At 40.2% G+C, this 19,204-nt stretch overlaps 1 pseudogene; it reads left to right on the top strand.

The window, feature by feature from the left end:
• Positions 1-2,298: 2,298 nt before the first annotated feature.
• Positions 2,299-18,589, top strand: LOC109053784 (annotated as a pseudogene).
• The last annotated feature ends 615 nt before the right edge of the window (positions 18,590-19,204 follow it).

Raw genomic sequence — 19,204 nt, 5'->3', positions numbered from 1 at the left:
CAGACAAATATTTGTCCTCCTAACAAACCACACATCAATGGAGAGATTATTTATTCAGCTTTCAGATGATGCATAAATCCAAATAATAATTTAAAAAAAAAGGAGTCTTATGACTGGATTTCGGGTCCAGTGTCACATATTATTTATTCAAGCATGCCCCAAGTTTAATATATATATATATATATATATATATATATATATATATTATATATACATATATAAAAAGAAGAAGCTGTTTACGCTGTTAAATAATATTCTCTATCTATTTTAGCACTTGCAGCTGACTGTAGGAGAGTGAACAAGTGTAGAAAGTTAGGCTACATTTGTAAAAAATATTCTATTTACTTAAAAAGAAAAAAAATATATATCCGTTAGATAAATTAGATACCTTCAAATCATTGTGAAAGGTGACTTTTGCACTTTAAGTGCAAACAAAATGGTTAACTACGCTATGGGATGTTTGGAACATAACTGGTTTGTTTAAAGGTATTAACCAATGAACATATTATGTTTTTCAAAGAAATGTAAAAATTGCATTTAAGAAAGCTGTGTGTTTTTGTTCTCGTGTTTAGTTGAAGTGAGTAATGTAGCTGAAGCGTCGCCCTCTACAGGGCGCCCCCGGTCACTGCAGCCATGCTCTGCTGCAAAGCCTTCACCACCACCCAACACACTCACATTCTTACCACCGCAATGCCCCTAGATTGAGCCCAAAGTGGCTTTTATTCTATTATAAACATTACAAACTATCACCAGCTAAAACAGCACTAGTTCAGCAGTATTTGTTTTTCTACTCGGGCATACTAAATAGACAGACGCAGCGGCAACCGCGTGACAACCGACCTGGGCTGATTCGTTCAGCACAGCCGTCATAAAGCGTAGCAGGAAAAATCATCAAGGACATGCGGAGGAGAATTCCGGTACTGGATTTTCTCAAGTATCTACGTTGACACGACCGCATGTCACGAGCGAAGACAGATATTGTTTTTTTAAGTATTTTTAAAAAAAGGCGTTTTGGAGCGCGTCTGGATCGGTGAATGTGCAGACAACGGATCGCGCGGCAGCCCCTTTGTTCGCTCGCTTCAGTTCCCTGGTGTTGCTGTTGTTCTCACTGTGCGATGACACAAGTCATAAAGGGACGCAGTTACCGTAGCCGTCAAACCCTCCGGATCTGAAATAAAACCCATCTCGGTGTGAATGAGTCTTATTCTCGGAGCAAGCGTGCAGTCCCGCGCGGCTGGACTACATCGGGAGTAGTAAGTGTTTACTGAACGCGTTCACACTGTTAGAGATCGGTCTGCGTGGAACATTAACCGTAGGACCGGCAAGAAAAAACTCCTGTTTTACGTGTTTATATTATTTTTATACTTGACACATGTGTGAAAGTCTAGCGGGTTAGCATACAATCAGCCCACTATAGCATGGAGATGTTTGTGAACCTTACCCTGGTCAGATCTGATCTACATGCACGGTGTGTGGTGCTCGTTCAGTACTGTGTTATTCTGTCTCTTCTGAGCTGCAGAGCCGCGCGCTAAACTGAATTAAACACATCGTGACACAATGGAGGGAGATCCATTCTCTCTTCAGTCACTGCAAGCCTGTGTTTGTCCTTCTTACACTTTAATACCCAGCTCGTGGTTGAAAGCACTTTCTCGTCTGGACTGTACATCGATACATTTAGTCATCTAGCAGATACGCGTTAATCCAGAGAGACGCACAGATGATATGCGCGTGCTTTAACAACTCTCAGTTTAACTTAACGCAGTAGGTTGTTGTTGTTGTTAATTATTATAACTGCATTGTGAGCAGATGCACTGCTGCTGTTGAATCTGTGGATTGTCTGAAAAGTCTGTGTCCGTGTTCTCTCCTCACGAGAGTAACCCAGTAGTATGTCCGGGTCGGAGGACGCTGCAGTTTCGGGATGGGGCTGGACTTCGACGTCAAGACGTTCTGCCACAACCTGCGGGCTCGACTCAAGCAATTCCGTACGGTGGTGTCCGGTGGAGAGCTGTGCCGCAAGGTGGTGTACAAGAGCTACAGCGGCTCGAGTACCACCTGTACCACTATGAACCTTCGAGCACTGGGCCCGGCCCTCCGGCGCAATGGGCAGCCCTCAGAAGACTGAGTCCGCAATGGAGCGCAAGTCCGGCCGCGCCTGGGGCGCATATGCCGGGTGTCCACCGACGGGCCCTGAACTCCAGCACGGGGTCATCAGGGAGTTCACGGGCGGTCCGGGGTCATTATGCCGCCCCAAGCCGAGCGCTCGGAGCACTCGCGACTCGGTCTCGCGCGTCAGAGAGCATGACCTACGGGGCTGAAGCCCAGCGCATGGTGGAGCTGGAGATCCGCGTCCGCGTGCAGCCGCAATCAGCATCTTCCAGAACCTGGACGTGCTGTCGGAGGAGGACAGCGGAGCCGAGGAACCCCCGTTGCGCGGGACGGCCCGGGGGAAGGGTGAGCGCGGAAGTAGAGGGAGATAGGAGCGGCGTGTAACGGGTAGCCGGGGGAATCGGCAAGGACCGGCTGGACAGTTGCTGCTGCGTCCAACGGGGAGAAGGGGGCCGCCCGAAAACAGGAAAGCACAAGAGCAAGACAGAAGAAGGACAGCCAGCTCGCACCATCACATGAACCCCCTGCGTGAAGCTGCCCGAGTTGGTGTTCAGAGAGCTGGGACCAGGACAGACCGGACGCTCCCCCGCGACCCATGTCTTTACTACAGGTACAGCTCTCTCACACACACTCTGTGGTGTGTGTGTGTGTGTGTGTGTGTGTGTCCCTGCAGCACAGAAGCAGTACATCGTAGCACAGGTATATTTGTAGCAATAGACAACAATACATTGTATCCATTTTTCTTTATGACAAAATCATTAGGATATTAAGTAAAGATCATGTTTCCATGAAGATATTTCTTGTACATTTTCTACCGTAAATATATCAAAACTTAATATTTGCTTAGTAATAGCTTGCAAAAAACTTCATTTTGAACAACTTTAAAGAATGATTTTCTCAATATTTAGATTTTTTTGCTCCTCAGATTCCAGATTTTTTTTTAAATAGTTTGTATCTCAGACAAATATTGTCCCTCCTTAGTTTCATGTATGCCAAAACACACAAGGTAAAGGAAGTTGTTCATGTTTTCTTATTAAAGATTAACGAGTGGGACATTATGATGTGCATTGATGAAATATGTTTTAGAAAAGAAAAAATAACACTGCAGTGTTTGATGAACAGATAAAAGTTGCACGCATTTTGGTTTCATGCTGGCGTTTTTTTACTTTGCTTGTATTTCTAGTAATGTTTTTGGGCACTGGTGATGGGCATTTCTGGAAAGCCACTTTCATAAGCTGTGTTTCACATCTTTATAAGGTTTTCCACATTTGTGTAGCTTTAAAACTTCATTTAAAAAAAAAAAATTCTGTTACCTTTAGTGGAAAGGACAAGTTTGATTTTAGGAAAGGACTAGGTGTTGTGGAATGCATTGGTAATTATCACAGCTCTTGTTTGCAGTAAGTGGACAGAAACTCATCCGCTGCTGTTATAACCCGTGAGTGCGTGAGATTTGCGGTGCGGTGTAGATTGAGTGTCTAGAGCTGCTTCTCCTCGATAGGATGGGAAGGGAGCATACCACGGCTGGCTCATTACAGAATTAATCTGTGATTTTGCATTAACGTCAAAGAATGATCAAAAATGTGAAAGTGTGCCCCTCCTGAAGAAGACATGCATCTTGATCGAGCCGAGTACTGTGTACAGATTACACTTGTAATTGTTCATTGCAAAATCAACCGTGTTTTAAAATAAGAATAATCTAGACGTGGTGAACAGCTTGTAAAGCATAAATAGCCTTTAAAATCATATTTTTATATAATGTAACCAATGAAATATAAAACAATACGAACAATGACTACAAAAAGTACAGTCTTCCTGCAAAAGAACACAATTAAAGGGAAAGTTCACACCAAAAATGAAAATTCTGTCATTAATTACCTCAAACCGTAAGACTTTTGTTCATCGTTCGGAACACAAAATTAAGATATTTTGATCTGAAATCCGATTTTGATTTTTGGGTGAACTATGTCGCTTTAAAGATAAGTAAAAGAAACATGTTAACAGAAGAAGTGGCAAGCTCTGTTAGCTTGCATTACCCTCTGTTCTGACAACAGCTTCAGATTTCATGTCCATTTCATATCAGTGGTTATCACCGTCAGTCATGGCATTATCAGAATCAGTCCAGCGTGTGAAAACATACTAGACACTCTAGCAGCCAGGACAAATAAAAAAAGTTTGTTGGAATTGTGAATGGGTTATAACAGAAGGCATGAGCGTCTCTGACTCTGAGCTGTGTTCTGCACTGCACAATGAAGCTCTTATTCAAATCCTGTTTTACATTGCTTTTATTGAATGAACCTGAAGTGGCAGATACATCATGAAACTAGGTATAATGGCTTTCTCCACCTCTGAAGCGTCTCTCCTGTTGAGCGTTGAAGCCATAGGCATTTGCTGATCGTGTGTGGCATGAGATTATTGAACGATATGAATTCTCGCCCTGCTTCGGACCGGAGGAGGTCCTCTCAGGTACAGGGGTCGATAAGTCTGTCGGAGGAGCTGGATGAGGAGGATGGAGCTACGATATCGAGCGGTGAGGAGAGACTACATCTGGCTGGACCATGCATGAACAGACCGGCGCCCAGGCTGACGGGGGTGGTGCCCATCCGGGCGGTCAGGGCTGTTTGAGGGAATAGACCGTGATTGGATCGACCTGGAGAAGGTAGGTCCTATAGCTAAAAAAGATGAGAGTCACAACAAGGTGTCAGTCTGAGTGATGAATTTTAACATACTGATTCACAATACTGCTTTCTGTTTGAGTTAGAAAAGAGATTCAGTCAAGAGCAGTGAATGATTCTGTTTTATGTTTGATTATCATAAAACTGTTCACAATCACATCATTTAAAGTTGATTAGTTTTACACCAAACTGAGAATTCTGCTATTATTTACTCATTCTAAACTATTTAATTCCACTTCAGGATGCCAAATTTGTACTGGCATATCGCCCGCCCTCAATCATGTGTTTATTGAACTTAAAGACACGTACCTGACTGGGAGATTGGGTTTGTGTTTCGAGGAGTGAAAGCCTCGGTGGATTTATAACACAAGACTAAACGAGAGTGAAATGGAATGTGACACAACAAAAGTTTTTTCTCGATTGTCTTGTTCGTAATTGTTGGAAGTCAAAATCGTAATTGAAATATCAAATTGAATTAATGCGCTGTAAGATTAATTTTTAATGAGCTGAAAAGAATCACAACGTCACACCTTTGTTCATCAATCTGCACTGGCTACCAACAGCTGCTCACAATAGAATACAAGGCAGGGTTGATGTTTGCTCACAAAACCCCACTGTGACATTTAGATGCTCTCAGTGGTTTGACACAGAGGGGGGGCTCACACACACACAACATGCGCTCTCACTCGCACACACACGCGCTCTCACACACACACACGCTCTCACACACACACAGTCACACACACACACACTCACACACACGCTCTCTCACACACACACTCTCCCTCTCACACGCTCGCACACACACACACACACACACACACACACTCTCTCTCACACCACACACACACACGCACACACACGCGCTCTCCACAGCTCTCGTACTCTCACACACACACACACACACACACACACACTCTCCCCTCTCACACGCACACACACCACACACACACACACACACACACACACACACACACACACACACACCACTCTCTCACACACACACACGCACACACGCGCTCTCACACGCTCTCTCACACACACACACACACACACACACACACTCTCTCCTCACACATACACACACACACGCCACACACGCTCTCGCACACAGCACACACACACTCTCTCACACACACAGACACACTTAAGTTGTTTGAAATAATCACACACACACACAAACAAACAAAAACTAAAAATCAATCTCACCCCCGCACACACACACTCTCTCACACACACACACTCGCGCTCTCTCTACTCTCTCTCTCTCTCTCTCTCTCTCTCTCTCTCTCTCTCTCTCACACACAGCACACACACACTCACACACACACACACACACGTGTGATTGACGATGCTCGTCCGCTCCTGCAGGCTGACCCCAGCTCTCTGATCGATGAAGATGCCGTGTGCTGCATCTGTAACGACGGCGAGTGTCAGAACAGCAACGTCATTCTGTTCTGTGACATGTGTAACCTGGCAGTGCATCAGGAGTGCTACGGCGTCCCCTACATCCCTGAGGGCCAGTGGCTGTGCCGCCGCTGCCTGCAGTCGCCCTCCAGAGCCGTGGACTGCGCCCTGTGCCCTAACAAGGGCGGCGCGTTCAAGCAGACGGACGACGCACGCTGGGCTCATGTGGTGTGTGCTCTCTGGATTCCTGAGGTGAGCAGCCTGTGTGTGTGTGTGTGTACAGCAGGTAACCATTAAAGAGCTAGGAAAGGCTGTGATCATTGGCTTGATCTGTGTCTTGCATATGGAGGGACTGTGATGGCGTCTGCTGAATTTTATTACTTCACTTTTTTGTCTTGCTTCATTCATTTACTCCAGAGGATGATGAGTCTTTAGATGCTGTGTTGAAGTCTTTTGCATGTGTGACTCCCCTTGAAATTGCTGTTACAAATATAAGTTTCGGTTTGGTTAGATTTCACTTTTAGGTTCCGATTCACACACTCTTGATTTGATTTGATCTTGATTCATTTGGATATCAGGTACAGTATATGTTAAATTTGTAAACTGCAGAGCAAACCCTGTCCGTTGGTGCATTACTGTAATATCAAAGTTTAAACGTAACAAACTATTACTTTACTAGCCTATGTATTTTTAGATATACTGTATCAAATAAAACTATTAAAAAAACTTAATGCAAACATTTAAAATGCACATAACAACTTTTTTTAATGATGTGTTTCAGTTTCCAATTCGTTGCTGAAGTATAACATTTAAATGGTAGCTGTCGTAAAAACTACTTTCATGACAAATTTATTCAAACATGCATTTAATAATGAAGACACTAACAAGTAAAGTAAAAAATATAAAGAATATGCAATATAGTGCATATATTTAGCAAAATGCTCCTCTCTAGAGTTATTGACATTGATATGCTATGGACATTGAATGTTTTTCCTGAGGTAAATGTGCTGTTTTATTTACATCTTTCCACTGATTTTATCGATTACATGTTTCTTTCAACATGCCTTTGTTCATGTTTATTTTGTGCTGTAACAAATAGTAAAGAAGAAAAGATGATTGGTTCATGCGGCGATTAAACTGAGACTCTACAGCGATCTGTCATGCCACATTAAAACAGCATTTATTGCTTGAAGTTTGTGATAAAATTTTCAGTTTAAAAGCTTTGTTTCTTTTCTTATTACAAAAATGTTTAGTAACAAAATGCATCATAGACTGAAAAGTGGATCTTGGGATTTTAAGGGTTAGTTCACCCAAAAATTAAAATTATGCTGCCTTTTACTCACCCCCAAGGCATCTTAGGTGTATATGACTTTTTTCTTTCAGACGAATCCAGTCGGAGTTATATTAAAAATTGTCTCTGATCTTTCAAGCTCTATCATTGCAGTCAGCGGGTGTTTTTTGCTTCAGTCCAAAAGAGGTGAAATAAAAAAGTGCCCATCCATAATAAAGCGCAAAGCCGACCTCCATACGTCATAACAAAGGAACCCCTTATCTAAACAATTTGTTTTTGTAAGAAAAATATCTATATTCAAAGCGTAATAATCACTCCAATCTAGTTTGTGCTCACTGTTGTAAACTAATCAGTTCCAGGGGAATTACGTATGAGGTCAGCGCTGTGCATGCCTCACTCAGAAGTGACGAACGCAGAAGCATAGGGGAGAGATCAAAACAAAACAACGGTCAAGAATTAGAAGTACAAAATGAGGATTTGTAAAGAAGAATATCAGAGGATTTCAATATAAGCCAAGAGGAGACTGGTTTTCCTTTGCTAAAGTAAGGAAACTTTGCTTCCTTTGATTCTGTTAACAAACGTTTTTTTCCCCGAGACTCAGTGGCGCATGCGTAACTCCATACGTCATGCTCTGCCTCTGTGTACAACTGTTGGCGCAAGCTAGATTTAAGTGATTATTACGTTTTGAATATGGATATTTTTCTTACAAAAACACATCAATTTGCTACAGGAGGCCTTTGTTCACCCCCCGGAGCCGTGTGAGACACTTTTATTTTTTATGGATGGGCGCTTTTTATTTAACTTCTTTCGGACTGAAGCAATGCAACACTGAGTGCCATGAAACCGCTTGAAAGATCAAAGACAATTTTTAATATAACTCTGACTGGATTCATCTGAAAGAAGAAAGTCATATACACCTAGGATGCCTCGGGGGTGAGTAAAACGAAGCCTAATTTTTATTTTTGGGTTAACTAACCCTTTAAGAATCGATATCACATCATCAACATGAAGATTGCTCATGAAATGGATATTGTTAACAATAGGGCTGCACGATTAATCGCATGCATTTGTCATGCGTGTCTCATCAGTAAAGCCGGTTCCGTGATTAGCGGTAAATGTCTGTCATCTGTTTTCAAACGGGAGCGGCAGTTAATACACAGAACCGTAGTTCACTGACAAGCTACGCAATATTCTGTTCATAATTGAGATGAATCGCATTCGATTATGAACACAATATTGTGTAGCTTGTCAGTGATTAGCATAGCTGCCCATAGCTGTTACTTTGTAAAGATGTAAAATCTTGCCTTGGCAGCTAGCTGAAATAATAGTTTTTAAAAACGAAGTTAAATAAATTTAGGTAATACTTTTTTATGGTTTTAATTTTAACGATTAATAGCCCTGCTGTACGGAAGGCACTTTTTGCTCAGCGCTTCATCACATTATGTCTGGTTATAACACGTTCAGGTGATGTTTTCCTCATATCATTTCCTGCTTTCCGGACAGGTGTGTTTTGCTAATACGGTCTTCCTGGAGCCCATCGACAGCATCGAGCACATCCCTCCTGCCCGCTGGAAGCTGACCTGCTACATCTGTAAACAGCGCGGCTCTGGCGCCTGCATCCAGTGCCACAAAGCCAACTGTTACAAACCCGCCTTCCACGTCACCTGTGCTCAGCAGGCCGGCCTGTACATGAAGATGGAGCCGGTGCGCGAGACCGGCGCTAACGGGACTTCATTTAGCGTGCGCAAAACAGCCTACTGCGACATCCACACACCGCCAGGCTCCGCCCTGCCCCTGACGGGTGTGGGAGGGGCCAGCGTAGGCTCCTCCCACAGCGAGGGCGAGGCGGAGGATGAGGAGGATGTGGCGGGGGGGCGAGGAAGACGGGAAGGGCTGGAGCTCAGAGCGCGCCAAGAGGGCCAAAGCAAAGTCACGGCTGAAGATGAAGAGGGCCAGAAAGATCCTGGCCGAGAGGAGGGCAGCCGCACCGGTGGTGTCAGTGCCATGTATTCCACCGCACAAGTATGCAAGATATTTGCTTTGATCTCAAAATAATATTAATAAATTACCCCTATAATGTAATGTTACTCTAACTTTGAGTATTGACACTAAAGGCCCCTATTTATTTCAAGTGGAATAAATGCTCAAGGCTCTATTTATTTGATCAAAAATACAGAAAAAACAATTATATTGTGAAATATTATTGCAATTTCTAATATCGGTTTTTAATATACCTGTGACACAGCGCTGATCCTTCAGAAATCATTCTAATATGCTGATTTATTATCAGTGTTGAAACTCTGCTGTTGTGCTGCTTAATATTTTTTTTTGTAACCTCTTTGCTTTGATTCTTTGATAAATAAAAAGTTTGAAAAACAGTAAAACAGCTTTTATTCAAAATAAAAAAAAAGAAAGAGAAAAAAAATGCCTGACACCAAACTTTTGACAAGTAGTGCATATTGTAACACAAAGTTTCTATATTTTTATTTATCAAAGAATCTGGAAAAGAGTATCACAGGTCCCCAGAAATATGAAGCAGCACAGCTGTTTACAAGATTGATTATAAATCATCATATTAGAATGATTTCTGAAGATCATGCGACACTGAAGACTGGAGTAATGATGCTGAAAATACAGCTGCACATCACAGAAATAAATTATATTTTAAAGTATATTAAAATAGAAATTATTTTAAATTGCAATAATATTTCCAAAATTATTATTTTTTCTGTATTTTTGATCAAATAGATACAGCCTTGATGAGCATGAGAAACTTCTTTAAAAACATAAAAAATTTATTGATCCCAAACTTTTGAACGGCAGTGTAATTTCAAACATACAGTGGTTCAGGCCGAAATGTGCAAAGCACTCTGAGCACTCCAGAAGCTTAAGTGTGAACGAGCGTGTGGTGTCTCCTGCTTTAGGTTGAGCAAGATCACCAGTAACCTGACTGTGCAGAGGAAGAGTCAGTTCATGCAGAGGCTGCACAGCTACTGGACGCTGAAGAGACAGAGCCGCAACGGCGTTCCTCTCCTGCGGCGTCTCCAGACGCACCTGCAGTCCCAGCGCAATGCTGAGCCGCTCCCCACCATGGTGCGTTCACGGGACGATTCGCCGGGAGAAACGTGAGCAGGAGCTTTCTCACTGACGCTATGTTTGTGTGTTTGAACAGAGAGATGGCCAGGAGAAACACTCGATGTTGAAGGAGCAGCTAAAAGCGTGGCAGAGACTCCGTCACGACCTGGAACGAGCCCGACTGCTGGTGGAGCTCATCCGCAAGAGAGAGAAACTCAAGAGAGAGACCGTAAGACTCTGTCATCTTTCACCGTGTCTTAACTACACACGATGACACAAGTTTTATAGTAGTAGTTAATACTACTTAAACAAGTAGTTAAATACTGGGGGAAGATCCTCCAACATGATCTCTCTGCCGATTCCCTTTATCAATTAAGAATGTTTTATTCAGGGTGTCCGCAGGTCCTTAAAATGTCTTAAATAACGTTTTCCTAATAAAAGGCCTTAACGTTTTCCTAATAAAAGGCCTTAAGTCTTAAAATGTCTTAAATAACGTTTTCCTAATAAAAGGCCTTAAGTCTTAAAATGTCTTAAATAACGTTTTCCTAATAAAAGGCCTTAAGTCTTAAAATGTCTTAAATAACGTTTTCCTAATAAAAGGCATTAAGTCTTAAAATGTCTTAAATAACGTTTTCCTAATAAAAATCCTAAACGTTTTTCCTAATAAAAGGCCTTAAGTCTTAAAATGTCTTAAATAACGTTTTCCTAATAAAAGGCCTTAAGTCTTAAAATGTCTTAAATAACGTTTTCCTAATAAAAGGCCTTAACGTTTTCCCTAATAAAAGGCCTTAAGTCTTAAAATGTCTTAAATAACGTTTTTCCTAATAAAAGGCCTTAAGTCTTAAAATGTCTTAAATAACGTTTTCCTAATAAAAGGCATTAAGTCTTAAAATGTCTTAACGTTTTTCCTAATAAAAGGCCTTAAAAAGTATAAAATGTCTTAACGTTTTCCTAATAAAAGGCCTTAAAAGTATTTAAATGTCTTAATGATTTCCTAATAAAAGGCGTTAAGTCTGAAAATGTCTTAAATAACGTTTTCCTAATAAAAGGCCTTAACGTTTTTCCTAATAAAAATGGCCTTAAAAGTATTAAAATGTCTTAACGTTTTCCTAATAAAAGGCCTTAAAAAGTATAAAATGTCTTAACGTTTTCCTAATAAAAGGCCTTAAGTCTTAAAATGTCATAAATAACGTTTTCCTAATAAAAGGCATCAAAAATAAAAATTTCCTAAAAAAAGTCCTCAAAATAAAAAAAATTAAAAAAATTAAAACTAACAAAACGCCTTCAAAATAATTTAAATAACGTTTTCCTAATAAAAGGCCTTAAAAGTATTAAAATGTCTTAACGTTTTCCTAATAAAAGGCCTTAAAAAAGTATAAAATGTCTTAACGTTTCCTAATAAAAGGCCTTAAGTCTTAAAATGTCATAAATAACGTTTTCCTAATAAAAGGCATTAAGTCTTAAAATGTCTTAAATAACGTTTTCCTAATAAAAGGCCTTAAGTCTTAAAATGTCTTAAATAACGTTTTCCCTAATAAAAGGCCTTAAGTCTTAAAATGTCTTAAATAACGTTTTCCTAATAAAAGGCATTAAGTCTTAAAATGTCTTAACGTTTTCCTAATAAAAGGCCTTAAAAAGTATAAAATGTCTTAACGTTTTCCTAATAAAAGGCCTTAAGTCTTAAAATGTCTTAAATAACGTTTTCCTAATAAAAGGCCTTAAGTCTTAAAATGTCTTAAATAACATTTTCCTATAAAAGGCCTTAAGTCTTAAAATGTCTTAAATAACGTTTTCCTAATAAAAGGCCCTTAAGTCTTAAAATGTCTTAAATAACGTTTTCCTAATAAAAGGCCTTAAGTCTTAAAATGTCTTAAATAACGTTTTCCTAATAAAAGGCATTAAGTCTTAAAATGTCTTAACGTTTTCCTAATAAAAGGCCTTAACGTTTTCCTAATAAAAGGCCTTAAAAGTATTAAAATGTCTTAACGTTTTCCTAATAAAAGGCCTTAAAAAGTATAAAATGTCTTAACGTTTTCCTAATAAAAGGCCTTAAGTCTTAAAATGTCATAAATAACGTTTTCCTAATAAAAGGCATTAAGTCTTAAAATGTCTTAAATAACGTTTTCCTAATAAAAGGCATTAAGTCTTAAAATGTCTTAAATAACGTTTTCCTAATAAAAGCCTTAAGTCTTAAAATGTCTTAAATAACGTTTTTCCTAATAAAAGGCCTTAAGTCTTAAAATGTCATAAATAACGTTTTCCTAATAAAAGGCATTAAGTCTTAAAATGTCTTAACGTTTTCCTAATAAAAGGCCTTAAGTCTTAAAATGTCTTAAATAACGTTTTCCTAATAAAAGGCGTTAAGTCTGAAAATGTCTTAAATAACGTTTTCCTAATAAAAGGCCTTAACGTTTTCCTAATAAAAGGCCTTAAAAGTATTAAAATGTCTTAACGTTTTCCTAATAAAAGGCCTTAAAAAGTATAAAATGTCTTAACGTTTTCCTAATAAAAGGCGTTAAGTCTTAAAATGTCTTAAATAATGTTTTCCTAATAAAAGGCAGTTAAGTCTTAAAATGTCTTAAATAACGTTTTCCTAATAAAAGGCCTTAAAAGTATTAAAATGTCTTAACGTTTTCCTAATAAAAGGCCTTAAAAGTATTAAAATGTCTTAACGTTTTCCTAATAAAAGGCGTTAAGTCTGAAAATGTCTTAAATAACGTTTTCCTAATAAAAGGCCTTTAAAAGTATAAAATGTCTTAACGTTTTCCTAATAAAAGGCCTTAAAAGTATTAAAATGTCTTAACGTTTTCCTAATAAAAGGCCTTTACAAGTCTTAAAATAGAATGATACTTCTGATTTGAATACATTTAACGTAAACAGCGATTGAAAATGGAAAGGTATTTCTGTTCTCTTTCTGTTCACTTCAAAACAAATGAGCGTAACAGCACACATAAAGAAACTCTGAAGAAACACACTGTGGTAAAATTCAATAAGGGTCACGGCTAGTTAGGACAAAACCTCTGATTAACATGAAAAAGAGACCTTTTGTCATGTGTCGCCGCATCGCGTGTAGTTAAGACACAGCGTTAGACGTCATCCTTAAAGGTGATAAAGTATGTGGTTTCATTCTATTGACCAGACACTTGAAAATGCTTTGGTCAAGCAGTTTTCAGGCCCCCCAAAAAAGATCACAAGTCAGCATTAAATTAAAATAGAGCCCCACCTAGACAACCAGTAGCAACAAACTCCTGAATTTAAGAAAACCTTTCTTGCAACCAGTCGCTGATCTTATTGTTATCCAGTGCTCAAACAGATGTGCAGGCTAGTGAATTCATGTTTTGTCTGACTCCATTCTGATGGGTTTTTTTTTTTCATCGCCCAATTAATTCTCAGTGGATGAAATTCATTTGTGCTATGTGTGAGAAGAGTATTTGTTGTATAATTTCACTTGTATGCGGTGTTGTTTTGACTGAAGTGTATCTCTGTGTTTGTTCAGATCAAAATGCAGGAGGCGGCACTAGAGATGCAGTTGACTCCGTTCCTGGTGCTGTTGCGAAGCACACTGGAACAACTGCAGGAGCGGGACACCAATAACTTCTTCACTGAGCCTGTACCTTTAAGTGAGGTACACACACACACACACACGGCCCTTACAGAGGTGTCATGAACTCCTCTAGGATATTTTACTTGGTTCATTCATTGCATAGTAATTCTACTGCTTTTAGTCTTTAGTTTTTTTGTTTTCCGTGTTTCACAATGTGAAGCTGTTTTTGCGCTGATCCCAGAATTGTCATCTATTATGTAGTTCTCTAAATAGTTCAGATATAACCCTGGTTGTGTGGTGTCTTCTCCAGGTCCCAGATTACCTGGACCACATCGAGCGGCCAATGGATTTCCAGACCATGTGGAAGTGTTTAGAGTCGCATCGCTATCTCAGCTTCGACGCTTTCGAGGGCGACTTTCTGTTGATCGTCAACAACTGTTTGAAGTACAACGCCAAAGACACGGTTTTCTACCGCGCCGCGCTACGCTTGCGAGAAGCAGGTGGCGCTGTTTTACGGCAAGCTCGCAGACAGGCAGAGAGAATCGGATTAGATTACGAGACAGGCATGCATCTTCCTCGAGAGCCGAGCCCGGATTCACCGCACGAGCGAGAGAGAGAACGAGAACGAGACCGAGAGAGATCAGCATCACTCATTGATGACGGTGAGTATGTTATCTAACAAAAAACTATTATCTGACATAAAATTACACTAGCATTTAACTTAGTAGACTTAGCCTAGAGATGTCAATTTTCGATCATTCCCATGATCGATCATCGTTTAAATTAACAATCAATCAATCAATCGAATGATCAATAACCTTAATACTGCAAAATGCATCTATTGCAGTGTCAAAGACAACAGAAGCACACATTGTCTCACGCACACACTGTACACACTGGGTGGCATAAAAAAGACTTGTGTAGCAAGTTACAGAGCGTAGCAGTGGTTACAGTAACTTGAAACGATGTCAAGTAAGAGTTCTCTGAGGACCACAAACACCCCCGACTGTGTTAGAGGTGTGGCTGAGGTTTTCCTAATAAAAGGCCTTAAGTCTTAAAATGTCTTAAATAACGTTTTCCTAATAAAAGGCCTTAAGTCTTAAAATGTCTTAAATAACGTTTTCCTAATAAAAGGCCTTAAGTCTTAAAATGTCTTAAATAACATTTTCTATCTTAAATAACAAGTAAGAGTTCTCTGAGGAACACAAACACCCCCGACTGTGTTAGAGGTGTGGCTGAATTGCTGTTCAGAAAGGTGCGGAAACCAGCGTGTTCTCACTAAAGCTTGCTAACGGTAGCCTGCTACGTTACAGAGTTGACTGATGGGACGATGGCGAATGATTTGCAGATCGTGACAGTGACAAACATCTAATCTTGTAAAATGTGTGGTAATACTGCCGAGTGCTGCTCCGTATGTGATTGCGAATCTTGAAAGTGAAAGTAAAAAACAAGCGCGGCATATTAATAACAGCTATCTGATGCCCTCAGTTTATATACAGTGTAATTACCCAACAATTATACTGTATATTAGTAGGGGGGGGCGATATTCAAATATTGTTTCTGCTTGGAATGCCCATCCCTAATTATAACGTTTTTACTCTGCAACAACAGTCGAGTGTTTGAAATAACATCCTTTTGTGATCTGATGTGGCACTTATCACAGAATGAGGCAGAAAATATATTCTGTACTGTGAAAATGTCGATAAGCAGTGGATTATAAATATACATAATTATTATGAAAATAACTGAGATGGCTTTAAAGAACACAGATAAACTACATATTGTCAAGTTGTCAACTTTATTTATATAGCATTGTTAACAATACAGTTTGTCAAAGCAACTGGTACAGTATTAAATAGTGTGTCAATAATGCAAAATGACAATAGTAAACTTTTGTAGTAAAATAGTAAAAATTTTCAGTTAAAGGCAGTTCATCATTGAATTCAGTGATGTCATCATGCAGCTCAGTTCAGTTTAAATGGTATCTGTGCAATAATTTGCAATCAAGTCAACGATATCGCTGTAAATGAAGTGTCCCCAACTAAGCAAGCCAGAGGTGACAGCGGCAAGGAACCAAAACTCCATCGGTGACAGAATGGAGAAAAACCTTGGGAGAAACCAGGCTCAGTCGGGGGGCCAGTTCTCCTCTGACCAGACGAAACCAGCAGTTCAATTCCAGGCTGCAGCAAAGTCAGGTTGTGCAGAAGAATGTATGTGAAAGTTCAGAGAGTAGAACAGATCCGAGGTGCTGAACACAAACCCGACGTCATGACGTCATAAATATGCTAATTAACATGACATCATCTGTCGCCACAAGTCTCACAAAATCCTGTGGGAAACACGTAGATGCCATTCTTCTAATGATGTAGCAAGTACATCGGGTGTTATGGGAAGTGTTCCCGGTTCCGGTTTACCTAATTAATGCAGCCTAAAAATCCTTTAACGGATTTGGATATTAGAAGTGTATTAGTATGTTATGTGTAAGCCAGGTTAAAGAGATGGGTCTTTAATCAAGATTTAAACTGACAGATTGTGTCTGCCTCCTGAACAATGTTAGGTGGGTTATTCCAGAGTTTGGGCGCTAAATAGGAGAAGGATCTGCCACCCGCAGTTGACTTTGATATTCTAGGTATTATCAAATTGCCAGAGTTTTGAGAACGCAGCGGATGTGGAGGACTATAATACGATTAAAAGCTCTTTCAAATACTGAGGTGCTAAACCATTCAGGGCTTTATAAGTGATTAACAGGATGTTAAAATCTGTACGATGTTTAATAGTTCTGTTGTGGTCTTCTCTGCCCGTAGAGGAGCAGCTGCAGATCCTGGAGACGCGCTACGTAGAGGTCATGTCAGGAAAGCACAGCATCGGCCAGTCGAGGAGAGCTAAAGCCCTGAAGAAAGAGATGACGGTGCTGAAGCGGAAGCTGGCGCACCAGCGCGAGGGCATCTGTGGCATGGGGGCAGCCTGGAGTCGGGCCTGTCGCTGGAGCGCAGCTCGGTGCTCGCGCATCACGGCTCGGGGGGAAACCGTCACGATGAAGGAGAGAGCAGCAGCCACGAGATCGGTGGGAAAGGTATGAAAATACCAACCACAGATAACACTAAGGGTTAATGTAGCTCACACAGTTTCACAGATACCCCCAAAAACCCCACATCTCTGAGGAGAGGTATGCTGTTAGTTTACAAACCAAAAACACAATAGATACCCCCCCTGGATAAAAAAAAAAACAAAACAAATAAGTCGCATTAAAGGAGGGAGCCGAGCCACGGAGAGCAGAGTATCACAGTAGGGCAAACACCGTTCATATTTTCTTCAGGAAATCTGGGATCTAGATGCTTTTTCATTCTTTTTGTGCTGTATTTGAATAGGGCTGGGAACCGAAACAAGGTGCCAGTATGGTATGTACTAGAACCGAATCAGAACGCAGATGTCGGTGCCAGGTTACTTGTATTATTATTGTTATTATTAAATATGAATATATGTTAAAACATTAGGTGTTCCTGTGGCTCAGTGGTAGAGCATTGCATTAGCAGCGCAAAAGGCTTTGGGTTCGAATCCCATCTAACCACATTAAAATTAAAACGATAAACTTAACTCACAAAAACACAAATTTAATTGTAAATTCTGCTAAATGCATAAATGTAATTGTAAATATGAACATATGTTGGTGGGAATGGTTGAGTACTAGACCGTATGCTTCTGTTCATAGATGGCACATCTCAATAAAAATGTATAGTGTTATATCTTTGTAAATTAGGAAACCTCCTGTTGGACTTGAAATGACCATAGAAATTGATTAAATAATATAATTAGCCACAAAAAGCTGATTTGTGTTGGATTTAACCATGCAGGAGGATACACCAGTTACTGTTGGTCTACATCAGTAACTAAAAGAAAAGACAGTGTACTGTTTTATCATAAATCTTTAATATATTACACCATTTGAGCCGAACAAGGTCTTCATCAGGTCTTTGGCTCTTTACTAGCTACCACACACAGACCACACCGTCTCAGTGTTTTACATTTTAATTCAGTCATCCTCAAAAACTGATTCTTCTTTAATGGTTTTTCTTCCTCTCCGTAGATCTGAGCGCATCATCTTCAGCTCTGGCCCCTGAGGTCGGCCGGCGTACCTCTGTCCTCTTCTCCAAGAAGAACCCCAAAGCCGCCGGGCCTCCCAAGCGGCCGGGTCGACCCCCTAAGAACCGAGAGGCGCTGCATGGGCCGGGGGTGCTGGGTTCCAGTCCAATAGGCCCTCCACAGCTCCCCTCGCTCACCTCGTCCCGCAAGAGAGCCCACAGTCCCCAGTCCAGCTTCAGCTCCGAGTCCGACAGCGAGCACGATCACCTCATACTGGGTACGTCTGCTCCTCACGCTCACAGAAGCACCCTTCTGAGCCAGCATCATGCAAACCACACAGCTAACCACTACTATACTCTACGAAGCTTTTTATACACCGCATCCAGAAATCATGGATAACATCAAACACATTTAATTAGATGGGAGTATTTTAAAAAAGTACTTCTGGATATTTAGTGAATATGACTTTGTGAGAACAAGTTTCATGTAAAGACCAGGGGACATTACAGACTGGTCGGGATGTACCGATAACAAAATCTCACAATACGATAATATCGCGATATGAAGTCCACAATACAGTATTTATTGCAAATATTTAAAAATAAAAAAAATAAAAAAGACAAATGAAGAATTAAAAAAAAAAGAACATTTTTGTATATTTTAAAGTTAAATTATTGTATCTAATGCACTTTGAGAGTTCAGAATTAAGAGCTCCGACCCATATTCTTTAAGAAAACTTCAGTCAGAACTCAAAAAATACACAAGCATCTTAACATTAGTGATCTACTGTCTCAGTCTAAATTACACTCACACTGGGGTTTGAGGAAGACAAACAAACACAGCTTCAGTGAAAACTAATTAGAATAGATTATTATATTTTAAAAAGCTACAGTTTTTTGCCCAGAAGACCTATCTTCTCGTAGCGTCGTGTGACCATGATAATATTGCTGTGGCGATGTGTTGGTAATAATCCTGACATCCCTGCACACTGGTGATCGGCTCTTTCATTTGAAAGGCAGGAGGGTAGCA

Source organism: Cyprinus carpio, unplaced genomic scaffold (genome assembly GCF_018340385.1).
Source record: "Cyprinus carpio isolate SPL01 unplaced genomic scaffold, ASM1834038v1 S000000589, whole genome shotgun sequence".
Lineage (NCBI taxonomy): Eukaryota > Metazoa > Chordata > Actinopteri > Cypriniformes > Cyprinidae > Cyprinus > Cyprinus carpio.
Note: the sequence above shows the minus strand (reverse complement) of the source record. Positions and strands in the feature narration are given on the sequence as shown.